The sequence below is a fragment of the Hetaerina americana genome, unplaced genomic scaffold, assembly GCF_022747635.1.
Source record: "Hetaerina americana unplaced genomic scaffold, ioHetAmer1.1.p SCAF_77, whole genome shotgun sequence".
NCBI lineage: Eukaryota > Metazoa > Arthropoda > Insecta > Odonata > Calopterygidae > Hetaerina > Hetaerina americana.
The window spans coordinates 911,080-927,500 of NW_027287394.1; positions in this window are offsets into that span (position 1 = coordinate 911,080).

The window sequence follows — 16,421 nt, forward strand, 5'->3', positions numbered from 1 at the left end:
GGTTATTTTTTAGGGAACAAACCAATTAATAGAAACGATTTGAATTACAAAGCCATATTGTTTTATGAAAAACTCACGGAATTGGGAACAAGGGTGGAGAAACTACTTGTATGGAAAACATTAAGTAAGACTGCGTTATTTTTTGGAAACACGAAAAATAAATTAAAAGATCCATTTTTCATGAGCAAACCTTAAAAACGTAGAAGGTTGCAATCATTGCGTTTTGTCTTTCACGAATACCTCAACGAATGGTGAATCAAGCTGGTTAAAATTTAATATGGCAAAAAATTGAGAAAAAATGCGCGATTTCATTGAAAAGACGAAAATTGAAAAAAAAACTCATTTTTTAGAGAGCGAACTAAATCACCAACGCTATTTCAATTGCGACGTCATTTTTTGCGATGAAACACTTAACGAATGGGGAATAAAGATGGACAACCCTTTTACCTGGAAATTATTATGTAAAATAATGTGATTTCATTAGAGACACGGAAAATGAACTAAAAAGATATATTTTTCAAGAACAAAACTTATCACGAAAAAGGCGTGAATTATCGCATCGTATTAGAAGACGAATAGATCAACGAATGGTGAAACAAGCTGGTTAAAATTTTAAAAAGGAGGAAGTTGAGAAAAAAAACGCGATTTTATTTAAAACACCAAAAATGAAGGAAAACACTAGTTTTTTAGGGAGCGAACCCAGTTATAGACGCTATTTGAATTGCAACGCCTTTTTTGCGATGATAAACACAAGGGAATGGGGGAAAAAGATGGACAAACTACATTTTCGAAAATATTTAGTGAAAATGCATGATATATTTGGAAATACGAAAAATGAATATGAATTAATTTTTAATGACAATTTAATGAAAATATGAATAAACAATAAAGGGAACTTTATAAGTGATGTTAATAAGAAATGCATTGCCATAGTTAGGAAGATTTAGTTAGAACTATTGTGTTTTTAGGTTCTTTGCCCATTATTAGGGAACCTTCCAAAATCGTACCTCTTAAGCTCAGGATTGTGATAAGAAGGTACCTAAATTACATAAATACACATGATCTCAGCCTAATATATGTGTACAATAGCAGAGGAAATTATGAGTCATGTTTAGGATAATGCAATGACTTATAAGTGAGGATAAAAATGACAACAACAAATAATCTTCAATCTCTGCTCATCTTTGCACTCCCTTGTTTGCTTTTCTTTCCCTAATATTTACCTCCTCCATTGTTCTCCACTCTAACTTATCAAAGGCAGCAGAATTCTACCTGTTGAGTATCAGCAACATGTAGGGTTTTCTGCCCTCTGAGTATACAGCATGCCAAAGAATTCTTCCTCACACTTCCTTTTTGTTCCTAACTCAACCCTGATAACATTCTGAGATGTACTAGCAGCAGAATAGCTTCCTTTTGCAACAATCTAATAAGTATTTCATTCAATTATCCTTCACTAAGTTTTTTAAATATATCCAACAAACTAATTGTTTCAAAATATCCTACAAAACCCTCTTTTTGTCATTGAGTAACTGGGGAAATACAACATGATTGTAATTTATTTGTTACTATAAGTATTAGTTCTCTTATTACTGCAATGCCTCTCTCCTCGGGAACTCGAAATTAACATCCATGAAGTATTAAGCATTCACCATTTTTCTCCAATCTTTGGAAGATGATCTTGAGGATTGTATTAGCTGCATGCAAGTCAAATTTTCTCTGTTCCTACATTTGTTACAAATTAAGGATTTCTTTTTCGTGGAAGAGACCTCTACAAATAAACCAAATTTTTACACGTAAATATTCTCCTCACCATTTAGAAATCCTTAGTTACCCTTTCTACTTCATTTTAAAATAAAAACAATCATTTTTTAAATATTATGGTAGGTGAAAAAATCAGTTTCATTTCATAACCACAGGAACAGGAACCTGTATGAGAATATCACAAGAACATTAGGTGGATAAATAACATTAGTACGTTTGTTCATGGCTACATAAAAGTGAATAAATATACCTATGATTAATAAAATGAATAATTTTAACTTCAAACTGTTCGAAGGCAAAAACATATACTTAACAAATAAAATGGTAGCCCTGAAACAATAAAAAGTTGTCATTTTGCTAGTACTTCCTTTGGGATCTCACAGTTATACTGACAACTATCATAAATTTCAGCAAAACAAATGGCCAAGTGCTTTCATTTGAATTATAGTCACCCTCTTTTTATTCATTATTTTAGCTTGCACTTGAAGGCTAGCTCCGAGCTCCGGTTGTAATTTATTATGTACAATAGTAATTTATTGAAACCTATATGCAAACACTTAAAATTCTTCCTCCTTAAAAGTACTCTCTTTGGTCCTATACCTATCATTTCTAAATACTCTGCAATGACTGGTATGCTCCCTGGAAGACATCTTTGCGGACCCCTCGAAAGATATTTGTCAAAGTTGATTGAATAAATTCAAAGATTAATAAATGGGTTTCATTCACGACTGCTTTAATCGGAATTTACAAGGAGATACCTTGTGTTTGGCTCATAGAGTATTATGGCAAGGCCCATTGTCACGATGGAGTTTCCATGTAGCAAAGATGTGTGTTTTTCATCCTGATTACACTTTTTTGAAGTAATTTCAGCATTTTGACATATAAGGTAGCTTTAACTGCCTATCCTTGTAGAACAAGCTCATCATGGACCCTTTCTTAACGGTCAAAAAATACAATGAGCACTTTTGATTTACTCTTTCATGCCTTTTTTGGCTGAGGGGACTAGTTAGGTGTACCACTTGTAGAGCTATGGTATTTATGTTCTGGGTCTTACTAAAAAAGTCAGTTTTATAATCTTTGATGAAATAGTCCAAATTCTCAGGGTCATATTTAATATGTTGCAAAGGTTTACTTTAAACATCTGCTCAGTTGGTCTTTCATGACTCAGTCAGCAAGTAAGGGTTTACAATAACTTCTAGCTGCTTCAATAGCTTGAAGAGCATTAAGTCTGGTTTTGAGGGAAAGCTCAGCCCCCTCCCTGTTTCAAGTAGTTTGATTCAATTTCAATTAATAAGAGCAGAGCTGGAAATATCATTCAATCACCATTGGCATGTAACTTGTAACTTCCTAATGTGGTTTTTCAAAGAAAAAAAGCCTCTTTGGAGTTAAATCTGCTACTTAAGAGGATACTAGTTCCTTTAGAATACATAATTATCACATGGTATCAAGAAAATGGCCCCTTTTGTTAAAATCCTACCAATGTGTTGATCTACGCTTGCCTTTGAGCTTAATACTGGGTCTTAATATTCTCTCTAACATAGCCTTAAACAGAACATCCTTTCTAATACCATGCCCTCAAAAATTAACTCTCCAAAACTTCCTTATCCCTTTGAATAATCTCTAACCTTAAATTCTTCATTCTCTACTTTATCTTACTATTTTCTTCAACTCTTGTTAGAATCAACAACTTATCCATTTCTTCAAATGAAGATAGGAAGGAAGCATTAAAAAAACTAATGGATTACTCACTCAAAAGTATGTCACATCATTCCTGAGAGAGGAATTCCCATTAAGATTTTCAGGAAGCTTTCAAGAATATGGCAGAAACGTACCCACAAGCATATTGCTTATGCAGGGAGGGAGAAAGGAATTCATGGAAGAATTTTTAACATTTGTACAAATATGTTTATCAATACATATATTTTTTCCCAGAGATAGGGCATTACTTTTAAAGTTGACCTTGTATATGTTATACTTTTTATATTATGTACAGTTGCAATTGAAATTGGTAAATTATGTTTACTTTAGTTGATATGGATAAAATATTCTTTAATTTCATATTTTCAATGCTAATGAATGCCTGATTGATAGTTAAAGGGCCCAGTTAACTAATATCTTTTAATTAATGTTGTAGTATATTTTGATAAATAAAACTATACAATAACGATTTTTAAAAAGGGTGGAAATTTTTTTTTTTGTACTTTTAAACAAAATTAAGACAGGGATATTGTGTAACAGTAAAAGAGAATGAACAAATCAAGTGAGTGCCAGAACATGTTCAACATGGCTGCCTAAACCAATTGTTTAGCCTGACAAAACATAGCTTTGGCTAATGTTGAACTTTACAAAGGAATCGCTAAGATGTTTGATATTCAAATGAAATCTTGATGTGTCATTTGAAATTCATAAAAATGTATTTGCATATGGCTTTCTGTTTCATAATAAGCACCTAATGTTGTCTTCGAGTAAGAATATGGATGTATAAATGTCAATATTTTCCAAATGGATAATACAAAAATGTTAGAATGAAAATATCAAATACCAATTTCAATATAATATATTATTTTGTTGGATTAAAAACTTTAATAAACCAAAAATTTCTGGCTTTCTGTTGCATTAAAAAACACCATCTTCATTCTTTTTAAGAATGTGCCAGGTATACCAAAAGGTTCAAAGATTAGATGCAAAAACTAGATGCTTAATGACTTTATCTGTTGCTGTCAAATCCTAACTACTGAGAATAATTGAAACATCTTTGTGGTTTAAGAATATATCATTGGTTATGTATAGCATTATAATTCAGAGGGCCCAGGTTTGAATCCATGAGATGGCAAGTAGTTTTATTTACATTCTAATAGGCACAAGAAGTTCTTTGTAGATGATACTCTGGGTGATTACACTGTCCATCAGATGGGAAGTTAACCTATGTTACCCATTGATTCCTTTCACCATTAATAGTTAGATAACTAGTACCGGTTTTACCTCCATCATTGCCACCCCTCCATATTTTGCTAATGACCTCAGCTATTTGACATCTGAATAATTATTTCCACCCTGTATATAGATGCACAAATTATAAGTAAAATGAATAACTTCTGAAAAGACTATGATATGCAACCAACACTGTTTAAAAAGGGTTAGATAGTTTGGATGATATTGTAGCTGTAAGAGAAGAAGAATTCTCAAGCAGTAAGGTAAGTTATTAAACAAAGAGGGTATTAACTAATAATTGTTAGTAAATACATTATCAATATCTATTTTCTGGCAGAGTTCTAGACTGATACTATGCTAAACTAAGATCTTATGAAATGTGAAAGGGGTTTCCCACAGTAGAAAAACTAATTGCTGCTAATGGATTTATAAGGTCTGTCCCAAAATTACCTTGATACCAAAATTTAATAATTGAGTGTAATTCCAAACACTTTATTTTATAAAAAATGACCCGAGTTTTGACATTGAACATCATTATCAGGATGACAATGACGTTCAATGTCTGATAATGACTTTCAACCCTGAAACTGGTGTCATGTTTTTTAAAATAAAGTATGTGGAATGAAAATGTCAATTATTTCATTTCATTTCAATATATTATGCAATTTCCATAAAGGTATGCCTAAGACAACAAATTTTACTTGGATATGTTCAATATACAACGTCTATCATGAAAGTTATACACATTTTATTATTGTGAGATGATTATCCATGACATTGTGGCAGAACTCCTTAGGAAATGTGAAGGAGATGTCAGCCTATCCAACTCAAATGCCCTTCAGTTTGCTCTAAGCAGTCTTAGTTATTAGGCATGCCTCTACCTAAAGCACGTGTTTCTATTTATAACAGCCTGAGTCTAAAGATATGCCTCCAAGTGAAGTGTTTCTCTACTTTATAACAATGCCAAGGTGCAGTCAAGCTCCATGAAAATACTCCCAGCCTTGCTTCCTTCATCAATACCAACATCTAGGTCAAGAAATGTGACTTAATTGGGAATATTAATCCAGTTGTTTGTACTTTGGCTTTGATATGGATAGGTTTGGATATGAAGGCACTTTGCAAAACCAGATATATTCCACTTTTGTTTTTTTTTTACTGAGTCCCCAGCTTCTATACACTGCTTTGACTGCCTTTTAGTTGCTGGGCTATAGTTTGCAAACCCATGTCTTGTCCTTGGTCATAAATCATAGCACAAATTGCATTGGTTTCCTCTAGAATTGGTCAAAACATTGCTGGGAAAATTGCTTGAAAAAGGCGTTTAACCATTATAGTACTCACCTTGCCCAGAGTTTTCCCATCCCTAATTCTCCTTGCAAGTCATTTTGCACCTTTTCCTTGAATTTCATCACCACCTTAGCTATCTCATACACCTCCAAATCCCTAACGTCAAACTCGATATTTTGCACCCTTTTGATGTTTAATGTTATGGTATCGTTTTGGGGCCATCCTTCTCATCGGTTATTTCCAAGTGAATTGGACCGTGTTTAAAATCAGCAGCCCACAATGTAGCTGCTAAAATAAAAGGAGCAGAATCCTTATTCCCTATTGTAAACTTTGAGTGAATTTACTTAAGAGTAGATACATTGAAATCAAAGAAATTTACTGGTAGAAGAAATTGAAGTTTTTCCATTTTCACAAGAAATACAAATGACATGTACTCAAACAATATTTGTTAGCAAACTATTAGAGATAACAATTTGAAACTTGGCTTATAAGTAAAGAAAAGTGCATTCAAGCAGGAATCATTAATGTTTCTCTGATTTGAATACCATCTGTATTTCAGGTTGAGAACTTTTTTACTTACCTCCTTATATCATGCCACTTCATACTTTTAAGAGATTTTTTGTTTTATTGTCGATTTTTTCAATGAAAGTGACTGGATTCCTCTATCATCATTGAAAATAACTCTTCCCTCATCAATAAACTATTTAAATCAAATTTGATGACAGGAAACTGTTTATATTCTGTTGCCATAGCACAAGAACACATCTTTATAAAATATAAATCTCAAAATACACTGGATGAAGGTAAAAATCTCATAGAAGCGCATGCATAATAAGGGGAAAGGTTACTTTCACACTTCAAAAGGAGTGCTTCCTAAGGTCAGTTTGTTTGCGATCTACAGGCATGTGTGCATTAGTTATCAGCCTACACTTGCCTGCCTACAACAGCTGCAAAGAGTAAACTCATGAGTGAGTCAGCTTATTAGAAAGGTTTACCCATTTTAACCTAATTTTAAGAACATTATGTAAACAAAACACCATTATGCATGACTATTTGGCTCTAAAAATATCTCTATTATTTTTAAATGTTACCATTACAAATCCTTGAGCATTTTCTTACTTAAACCAGCATTTCTATCTAAATAGATTAAAAACAAACACATATTCCCAGGTGTAACCCGCTTTAAAAAAGGTTTTCCTGAAAAATCAGAACAATTAAAGAAATTCCAATGCTAGGAGCCTGCCATTAGAATACTCATTCTTATTTTTTTTAAATTGAATCATTTTGGATAAGTGTGGAGATCTAGGTTGGTGTGAATCTAGCCCCTGTGTAATGGTAAAATAGTACTTGGTAATCTTATATTGCCATTGTTTATAAGAGCATTTTGTCTCTTATGCTCTTTTTCTATATGTATATGCAATGTAAGTACCAGAATTGGTCATTACCCTTAGGAAATTCTCCTTATTGAAGCGATACTTATTTTAAAATTTATAAAGTATTACTAAAGAATCGATAAAGTAGAGGTTGAACTAACTTTGCCCAAAGACGATTTCAAATAAATTAACTTGTAACACATTTTATTACTTTCATGTTACTCATTTACAATAAGATTTAGAAGCTGAAAATTATTTCCACTAACTTTAATTGGACTAATGCCTCAAGTTAAAATTCACTTTAAGTTTTTGCACTAAGCATGAGGTGAAAATGCATACTTGTACAGCCAAATTACAGCTATATTATATTAAAAATGATTTTGTATTAAACCTTGGCTTAAATTACACAGAAACCTAATTAAATTGTCCTGTAATGTGCTCAGCAAAGCGGGCGAGATGATGCTAATTCCACTGACTTTAAATTCATTGATCTGATCTATGGATTACCAAACAAGAATATGTATGATGGAAAAGGATCATACTGAATGATTGTGTGAGAATTAAGAATTCCAATACCTTGCCAGGGTTTTATCCAAATTTATTTTACACACCATCACCTCCTAAACTTGTATAAAGCTCCTATTTCTCCTACAAAAGTTACATAAACTAGCAGAAATAAAAATATCATGAAAAGTTTAAATTAGTGATTTGGTCTGAAGTAAAATGAATTTTTTAGGTAGTGTCACTCAACTTAAGAGCTTTAAAGAGGCAATGTAGCTTAATGTTACAAAATTGTCCCATTATTTACCCATTTCTCAAAGTTAACAAGCACTTTTAACATATCATTTTCAGCAATTTCAATATCTTTTCTGGTAGGGATAATATTTTAATCACCATAACTAACCAGTGACATATGAAGAGTAAAGTTACAAGTTCTGCATCAATGAAAGAATCTCACTATTGTAAACTGATTACATCGGCTTTTAAAGATACAAGACACAGAAAAAAGGAAATTTCCTTATTTTTAGAAAGAAATCTAATGTAAGAAGATAAACTGGATATGGTCATCACAATTTTAAAAATAATCCATACTGTTCAACTCAAATATCACATCTTTCTTACCTACCTTTTAGGTTGAAGCTGTTTCTCTGTGAAAACTAACTCGATGGAACATCAAATATAATGTAAATAGTAAGTCCCAATCACCTAGTTTATATCATGAAAGCAAATCACAGCTCAGTATCCTTATTCATAAAAATCAGCATGACAGGACAATGCCAAGAATATGTTATCAGAAACAGATGCATTCTCTCTCAAATATTTATTTATTGAATATATATATGTATATATATATGTGTATATATATATATATATATATATATATATATATATATATATATATATATATATATATATATATATATATATATATATATATATATATATATATATATATATATATATTGCAGTTTGCTGTTTCATGTATTATTAATACAGAGATACAATTATTACATTGATTTATACCCAAGCATTCTTTTTAAACTAAGGATAAAAGAACTAGTTATTTATAATTTTAATTCCTAATCTATATTTTTTTATATAAATGAATCCTCTTCATTTTAGCTCCCTTCACTGATATTATGCCTAGGCAGTATTTGTCGCAGAAGGAACCCCTCCAGAAAAGAGGATTTCTCTAACTCTTCAAAATATACCTCTGTCTTGGCAATAACTTCCTTGTTTGAGCTAAATTTTTTCCAGGTGAATAGCAGTAATTCATAATGTAGTTCATGCAGTTGGGTGGTAACATTTCCAGGGGAATTTGCTGGTGCATTATTGGTGTGATAAAGCACCTTCTTCTTTGCCTAATGCAGCCTTGTCTCCAATTTTCTCTAAAAGCAGTCCAATAACTCACTTTAATATTTCCCATTCTTCCTTTTTCTAAATAATCCATGAGGTTGATCCCATTTGAATCCCAAAAAACCATCTGGATGAATCCAGGTTTCATCAACATTGATAACTCAAAACCAAAACACCTTTGGATCTTGCTTAAATTGTTGTAAACAATTTTTCAAAGTTGACAGGTAAATCAGCTTATTGTCCACCCAAAGTAATTGCAGCACACATTGGGTTGACAGTTCTTTCTTCACTGATATATTATGTAAAATATTAATTGCCATTCTGGTCGACACATCCATGGCCCCTGCTGCTTTGCACACTTTCAATTGTTGAACAGTTAGAATCATGACATGGACATTTTGAATGATTTCCTTGGTAATCATATCTGACAGGTGTCCTGGTAGCTTCTCATGAAAAACAGATGTCTTCCCACATTTAAATTTGTTGAACCAATATCTAACTGTGGCCATAGATGACAAAGTGTCACCATAAACAGCATCCAACTTTAACTTTATCATCTTGCATTTCTTCCCATCCCAAAAAAAGCAAATTACTGAAGAATATTGCTCTTTTTCCATCTCAGCAAAAATCAGGAAACATGTCCCTTACTCAAATGGCTGTGAAATCCAAATTAGCCTTTAAATCTGTTAAACCATCATTTGATTGATGGCTGCACATGATGATAACATACACTTCTCTCAGGAGTACTCATTGTCATCAATCACACATGTACTTATTGAACCAACTTTGGCAATATGTTCTCCCAGGAAGAAATATTTCATTGATGGGATATATTTCTCTGTGGTTGGACATGTGCCCTTTTAGGTAGTGCCAACACTCAAATACCTAAAAATGGTCCAGGCTTTGCCCCAGCTTTGATATACATATGACAGCCCATATATTGCTCTTTTCAGATATTGATCTTTGGAAATTTGTTGTATTTGTAAGCCTTTTCCCCAGCAAGGGTCACCATCTGATACTTAAGGTGTCATTTCTCATGAAATTCATTTAATTTTTTTTAGAATGATATGTAATCTAATATATACAAAGCTTCATGATGTCTTACCTCTACATTGGTGGCTCAATTGGGATTCTAGGATGGTTATAGAAGATCACTGGTCCAAGAATTGGTTGTTTGTGTGTAAAGGGTTAGGAAAAAAGAAAGAAAGGTGGAATTACAGGGGGGAGGGAGTTTGTTTATTTGATTGAACAAGTTGGTAATGCATTCCCTTGCATAAAATGAAGAGCATGACAACAAGTGCTTGACAATGATAATATTTTTGCTCTCTCACATTCTGCAGACCACCGATTTAAAACATCACAGTCACCCTTAGCAAACACCCCATAATCTACGCAATGTACTCCATAGAAAGGTATACCCAAAAAATCTCAAAGCCATTAAACCATTTCACCCAACATCACAAATCACAGAAAAAAGCCACACATCTGATATAGGATTCAACCTTTGAATCACCTTTTTCCTCGGATCCCATGGACTGAAATCTTTTCTGAAAGACCTATTGTCTATTTCACTTGGCAATGATGGTTCCTCATTTTTACAGCACCCTTGTCCCTCTCTCATCTATAGATGACCTACCAATTAAAAAGCCTTGTGAGCTCGACCAATCTGTTTGCCTACTCTTCCCTAACAAATGGCCTCATATTTTCTCTACTTGAAATCAACCCTAAAAAATACATGTCAGCTTAATAGATCTAAACCTCCCTTCCCACCACCCCTTATTGCCTCCTCATGTCATTCCAGTTCTAATTTCCCCTCAAAAGAGCCAGGGACTGGTGAGTGGCATAAGGATGGGTTGGTGATTTTAAGAGTGGATTGGTTGATTTGAAGCATAAGTTGACGGGGCATTTGGGGAAAATTGGGATAGAAGTAATGTTTTGATGTTAGCAAACGGGTTTTTTAAGCCTGATCTCTGAACATTGTTCTCTGCATGGCACCTCATTTAGTCTTAGTGACTGGATATTTCAGATTTTTTGTGATTCAGAAACAATGGCCATTGAAAAAGATTCAAAACCTTAATTGGTTGCTTTTTAATGGGTGGTTTGAAAAAGAAAAGAAGTTGACAGGAAGGTAAACAAAATGGAAGTGCTAATTAAATAGTCAGAGAGAACTGCTGGGAAAACCATAAAGGAGGAAGGAATGATGGATCAAGAGTTCTCCGGAATCATATGTTATTAGTGCAAGGCACCTGCAAAATAGCATGCTTGCAGATTATACCATAAAGTATTGATTGTCCTTATACCATAACTAATGTTCAGAAAAGTGGATTTAACATTAGCCAAATTCATTGAAATGACATTAACTCAGTACTTACCAATACAAGATGCTTATAATTTCATTTTTGCATATACTGACGATATGTCCAAAAACAGTTCTAAATCTTAAAAGGAGAAACACTGAGGAAAGTGAATTGGATTTTCCGATGCAAAAGTAAAAAATTAAGAATTCTTGATTAATTATTTTCCTGAGAGATGTCAACATCATACTTTTTCCTTAATATATACTTTCTCATTAGGCGGGTATAATTTGTCATCTTCCAAAGGGTCCTGTATGAAAAAAGACCAACATTTCACATGAAGCAATTTCTAAAAATTTCCATATAATTAAAAATACTAATGGAACAGTTTACATTCCACTAACCACTACTGTAGGGAGAAAAATAGCAACTACAGTCCTTATGGGTCACATTTCATGAAAATAAATTAAAGGTTTAGGAAAAAGTCAGGTTTAGGGAGGTATTTCAAATTGAAATAGCAAATTGAAACCTTAAGTAGCATTGGTTTCAAAGCACAGATGGCTAATAATACAAACATAAAAATGCACACTCCCCATATTTATAATTTCCCCATTGCCAAACAAAGAACGGTCAACTTTTGGAATTGATTTGACCTTTAACTAATCTACACACTTTAATGAAGCATCAAAGGATTAACTAGAAGGGTCAATTTTGACATTGTCAATGATCAAGCAGTCTCCAGCATTCACAGCACTGCTGTTAATATTTTTAGAGACAATTCATTCCTTATCAGTCTTTCTTGAACTCCCTGGAAAATAAATGCAAAACATTCACACTTTAGAATTCAATAAATGCAGATGATAAACTTATTTGGGTGGTCACAGAATAGCTGTCATCCCTCTCAGCTGTTGCTGGTCAATCCATATGTTTAACAGATTCCAGAGAACTACTGAATGCCTAACCTTACATGACGTAAATAAATGAACCCCCACATGACCTCCCTTGGCAAATGCGAAAGATACTCTTGCAAAGAGAGAGAAATTGTAATTGGAACTTCACAAAGTGATTGTAAAACACAAAAAAAAAAATTAATTATTAAATGCCAGGTATGTAAAACCACACAAAATAAATAAATACTGTTATGCAATAACACAGCAGCAACTACAAAGTAATATCAGATAACATACAGGAGAGGGAAAAAAGTTGAAATGCCCCCAAGTCCCAAAGTCAGCTAAATGTTTGGGAAAGGGCACTCTTCTCTGTGATTGCCTAGGTTGTGGTAATACGGGAGGGTGCTGAGGAGTGGTAGGAGTGCTGAGGAGTGGTCGCCCTAGGTATGGTAACAGCAGGGCAATGTGGAAGTAATCATGGAGTTTGACCAAACTGGGCACAAGAAACGTCATCACTAATGACATATGCTGCTTTGACATGGTCAATTGCCACAGATACCTCTCTACCCTGGATTTTCAGCTTGAATGTCTTGGGATAATGCTGGATTACTCAAAATGGCCCATCATAAGGAGGAATCAACAATGGATGGAGCCTATCACTTCTCAAAAATACATGAGAAACAGTTTCCAGGTCTTTAAACATGAAAATATTGCAGGCTCCATGCCAAGAGACTTGCTGTGGCTGGAGTTGGCGGAGGCCCTACCACAGAATGGTGACAAAATTTGCAGTGGCAGTAATGACACTAGTGGAAGGGGAAAAGAATTCTCCAGGAAGCCAGTGTTTGGCCATAAATGAACTCTGCAGACATTGCCTGAATATCTTCTTTAAATGTGGAAGTCAGACCCATAAGAACCATGGGCAGGGCATTGGTCCATTGGTTAACACCATAGCAATGGATATCTGCCTTCAAACTGGTGGTGAAGGCATTCCATCATCTCATTGGCTGCAGGGTGATAGGCTGATGTCTGCAGGTGCTTTGCCCCTGTCAACTGAGTCAGCTGCCGGAACAAGTTGCTTTGAAATTGCCGCCCCTGGTCAGTGGTGATGCAAATGGGAGTTCCAAAACATAAAATCCTCTCTTGGAAAAGGGTCCTTATGGCAGTTTCTGCAATGATATCTTGAATTGGGAAAGTTTCAGGCCACTGGCTGAAGTGGTCAATACATGTCATTATGTAGCAAAATCCATGGCTGCCTGGAAGAGGCCCAACAAAATCTAGGTGAATGTGCATAAGTTTGGCACTGGCAATGGGAAAAGCACCAATGGGGGACTAAACATGCCTTGTGATTTTTCTCCTCCTTTGTAAACGTGAGCGTGCATGCCAGTCTCTCCTCAAGGAAGGCCAAACAAAGTGCTAAGCTGCAACTAGGTCGGTTGTCTGTCAAATGCCAGGGTGTGATAATCAATTCATGCTGAGGAATACCTGTTTATGGAAAGGCTCAGTGAACACTGGCCTGGTTAAGGAAGTGGACATATCACATATAAGAGGATTTGATGAACCAGGAAAAGCAACGTTTTTCAGAACAAATGAGGAATTCTGAAGGGAATTGACAAGGACATGATCAGACTCTGGAATAGCAGCTGGTGCAGAGTAATCTATGGGGGCAGAAATGCTTTGAATGCCAGACATGGTGTCTGCGACAAAATTATCTTTACCTGCTACATAATTGATGTCTGTGGTAAATTGGCTTATTAAGTCTGAATGCCTAAATTGCTGGGGGGAACACTTCTCATGCCTCTAGGAAAATGCAAAAGAAAGGGGTTAGGGGTTGGTGAAGGTTCGTCCTTCCACCATATGCCGGAACTGGATCACTGCCTTATATACTGCTAGAATTTTCCTGTAATAAGCATTATAAGGCTTTTAAGCATCACTCAGTTTCTTGGTCCAGAAACCAAGAGGCTGATATCCTTTGGAAGTATGTTGTTGAAGGACAGCATCAACCAAAAACTTCAAAGTGTCTCTGAAAAGGGTCAGAAAGGCAACACATCCGAACCTGTCTGGAAAGACAGGTTCGGATGTGCTAAAATGGCACTATTGCAAAGTGCCTCTTTGCAGGCTAGGAATGAAGTCTCTGATGTTGGTGTCCAGCTGATTGAGTCCTTGCTGTTAACCTTACCTGCCAGAAGTTTGTTAAGGGGATCCTTGCTATTTGGGGCATAAGAGATGAAATGGTGGTAATAATTTACCATCCCTAAAAATTGCCACAGCTGGTGTATGGTAGCTGGTGGGGGAAAATGATGCATAGAAATTAACCTTCTCGGCGAGTGGTTAAGTTCCTTCCTCCATTACCGTGCATCCTAGAAACTGTATCTCATTCACACCAATAACAGATTTTGAGGGATTGATAACCATGCCGTGATCCCTCAAGTGGCCAAATATTGTCCGCAGATGCTGCTCATGCTCCAAAGAGTTACATGATGCGACAGCGATATCATCTATGTATGCATATGCATAAGGGAATCCCTTTAACATGTCATCTATAAACCTATGAAAGGTCTGCACAGTGTATTGAAGGCGGAGTGTCATAAATGGAAACTCAAAAAGTTCAACAGGCATTTTTATTGCAGTTTTGGGAATATCTGCAGGGTTGACAGGTATTGATGGAACGCACAAACTAAATCAATTTTAAAAAAATGGTATAGCCACATAACCCCTGTGCAAAATCCGTGATATGCGGTACTGGGTAACAATCAGGCACAGTTCTGGAATCCAGCAAGTGATAATTGCAACAAGGATGCCACTTGGTGCTCTTCTTTGGCGCCAGGTGTAAGGCAGATGACCAACAGCTTGATGACCTCTATGCAGAACCCGTCTGAAGCATCAGCTCAAATTCTTAATTGGCAAAGGCAAGCTCATCTGGTGCAAGATAGTGGGGCCAAGATGAAAACGGAGGGCCAGGGATGGTCTCTTTAAAATGAACCATGGAGTGCTTGACTTGCTGGGAAGCTCCTGATTGATTTTTAATCCCCAGGAATTTGGCCATAAGGTGAGAATAATTGGAGGCACCACAAATAACTTACACTTGACCTTTGCTGGGAGATGCGATGGTGCCCTTAAAAGATAAGCTCATCACATTGCCCACCAAATATTTATGAGCAATATCCACAAGGAGACCAAAATAGCAAAGAAAATCTGCCCCTATTATTGGCGTCAGGACATCGGCAATGACAAACTTCAACAAAAATTCTCGCCAGAGGCAAAGGGAAAGGGAGAGAGTGGCATTTCCGTTTGTGGTGATGGCAGTGTCATTGGCAGATAAAAGCTGAAGATCTGATTTCCCTCTATGCTCACGGAGCCATGTGACTGGGTAGAGACAGATATCGGCACCAATATCTATAAGGAATTGACACCAGACGAGGTGCCAATGACAAAAACATGGTTGGATAGGTCTAAGATGTAACCTGCTGCCTACACCGACTGCCAAATTTGTTTCCCTGCATCATACAAACAGGGAAGGGTAGACTTAGTGGCATTACTCCCTGGCGGTAGTACCAGCAGATGCCTTGATTGGAATGAATTGAGTGCTGGAGCCAGGTAGGAGGTTTGGCAATGGCTGAGGGAAAGGGGACGTGAGTGCATACCATGCTCTTTGGCGTGGGCTGCCACTTGTTTAGACAGGTTTTCAATCTTCTCTATCAGTGTACTAATAACTGGGTTAGGGGCCACTGCCAAAAATAAATGAACAGCCACAAACAGCATTATGTGATATAAGCAAACTTCTTTTTTCTTATTCTCTTCCTATGCCCACCTTTACTTTTCCAGGACAATATCTGGTATCCTGTTAAGGATCAGGCAGCTCAGGCCACCAGTAAAGGGGGACCAGAGAGGTGTGTGTACAGGTTTCCAACCCAGGTTTCCCAGTATGTAATCCTAATTTCTACTGATTCAGTACTGTCTCTGCATTTATTAATTATTATTCCTTAACGCCACATGCATAAAGTAAATAAAATCCACATTAATAATGTTTCATT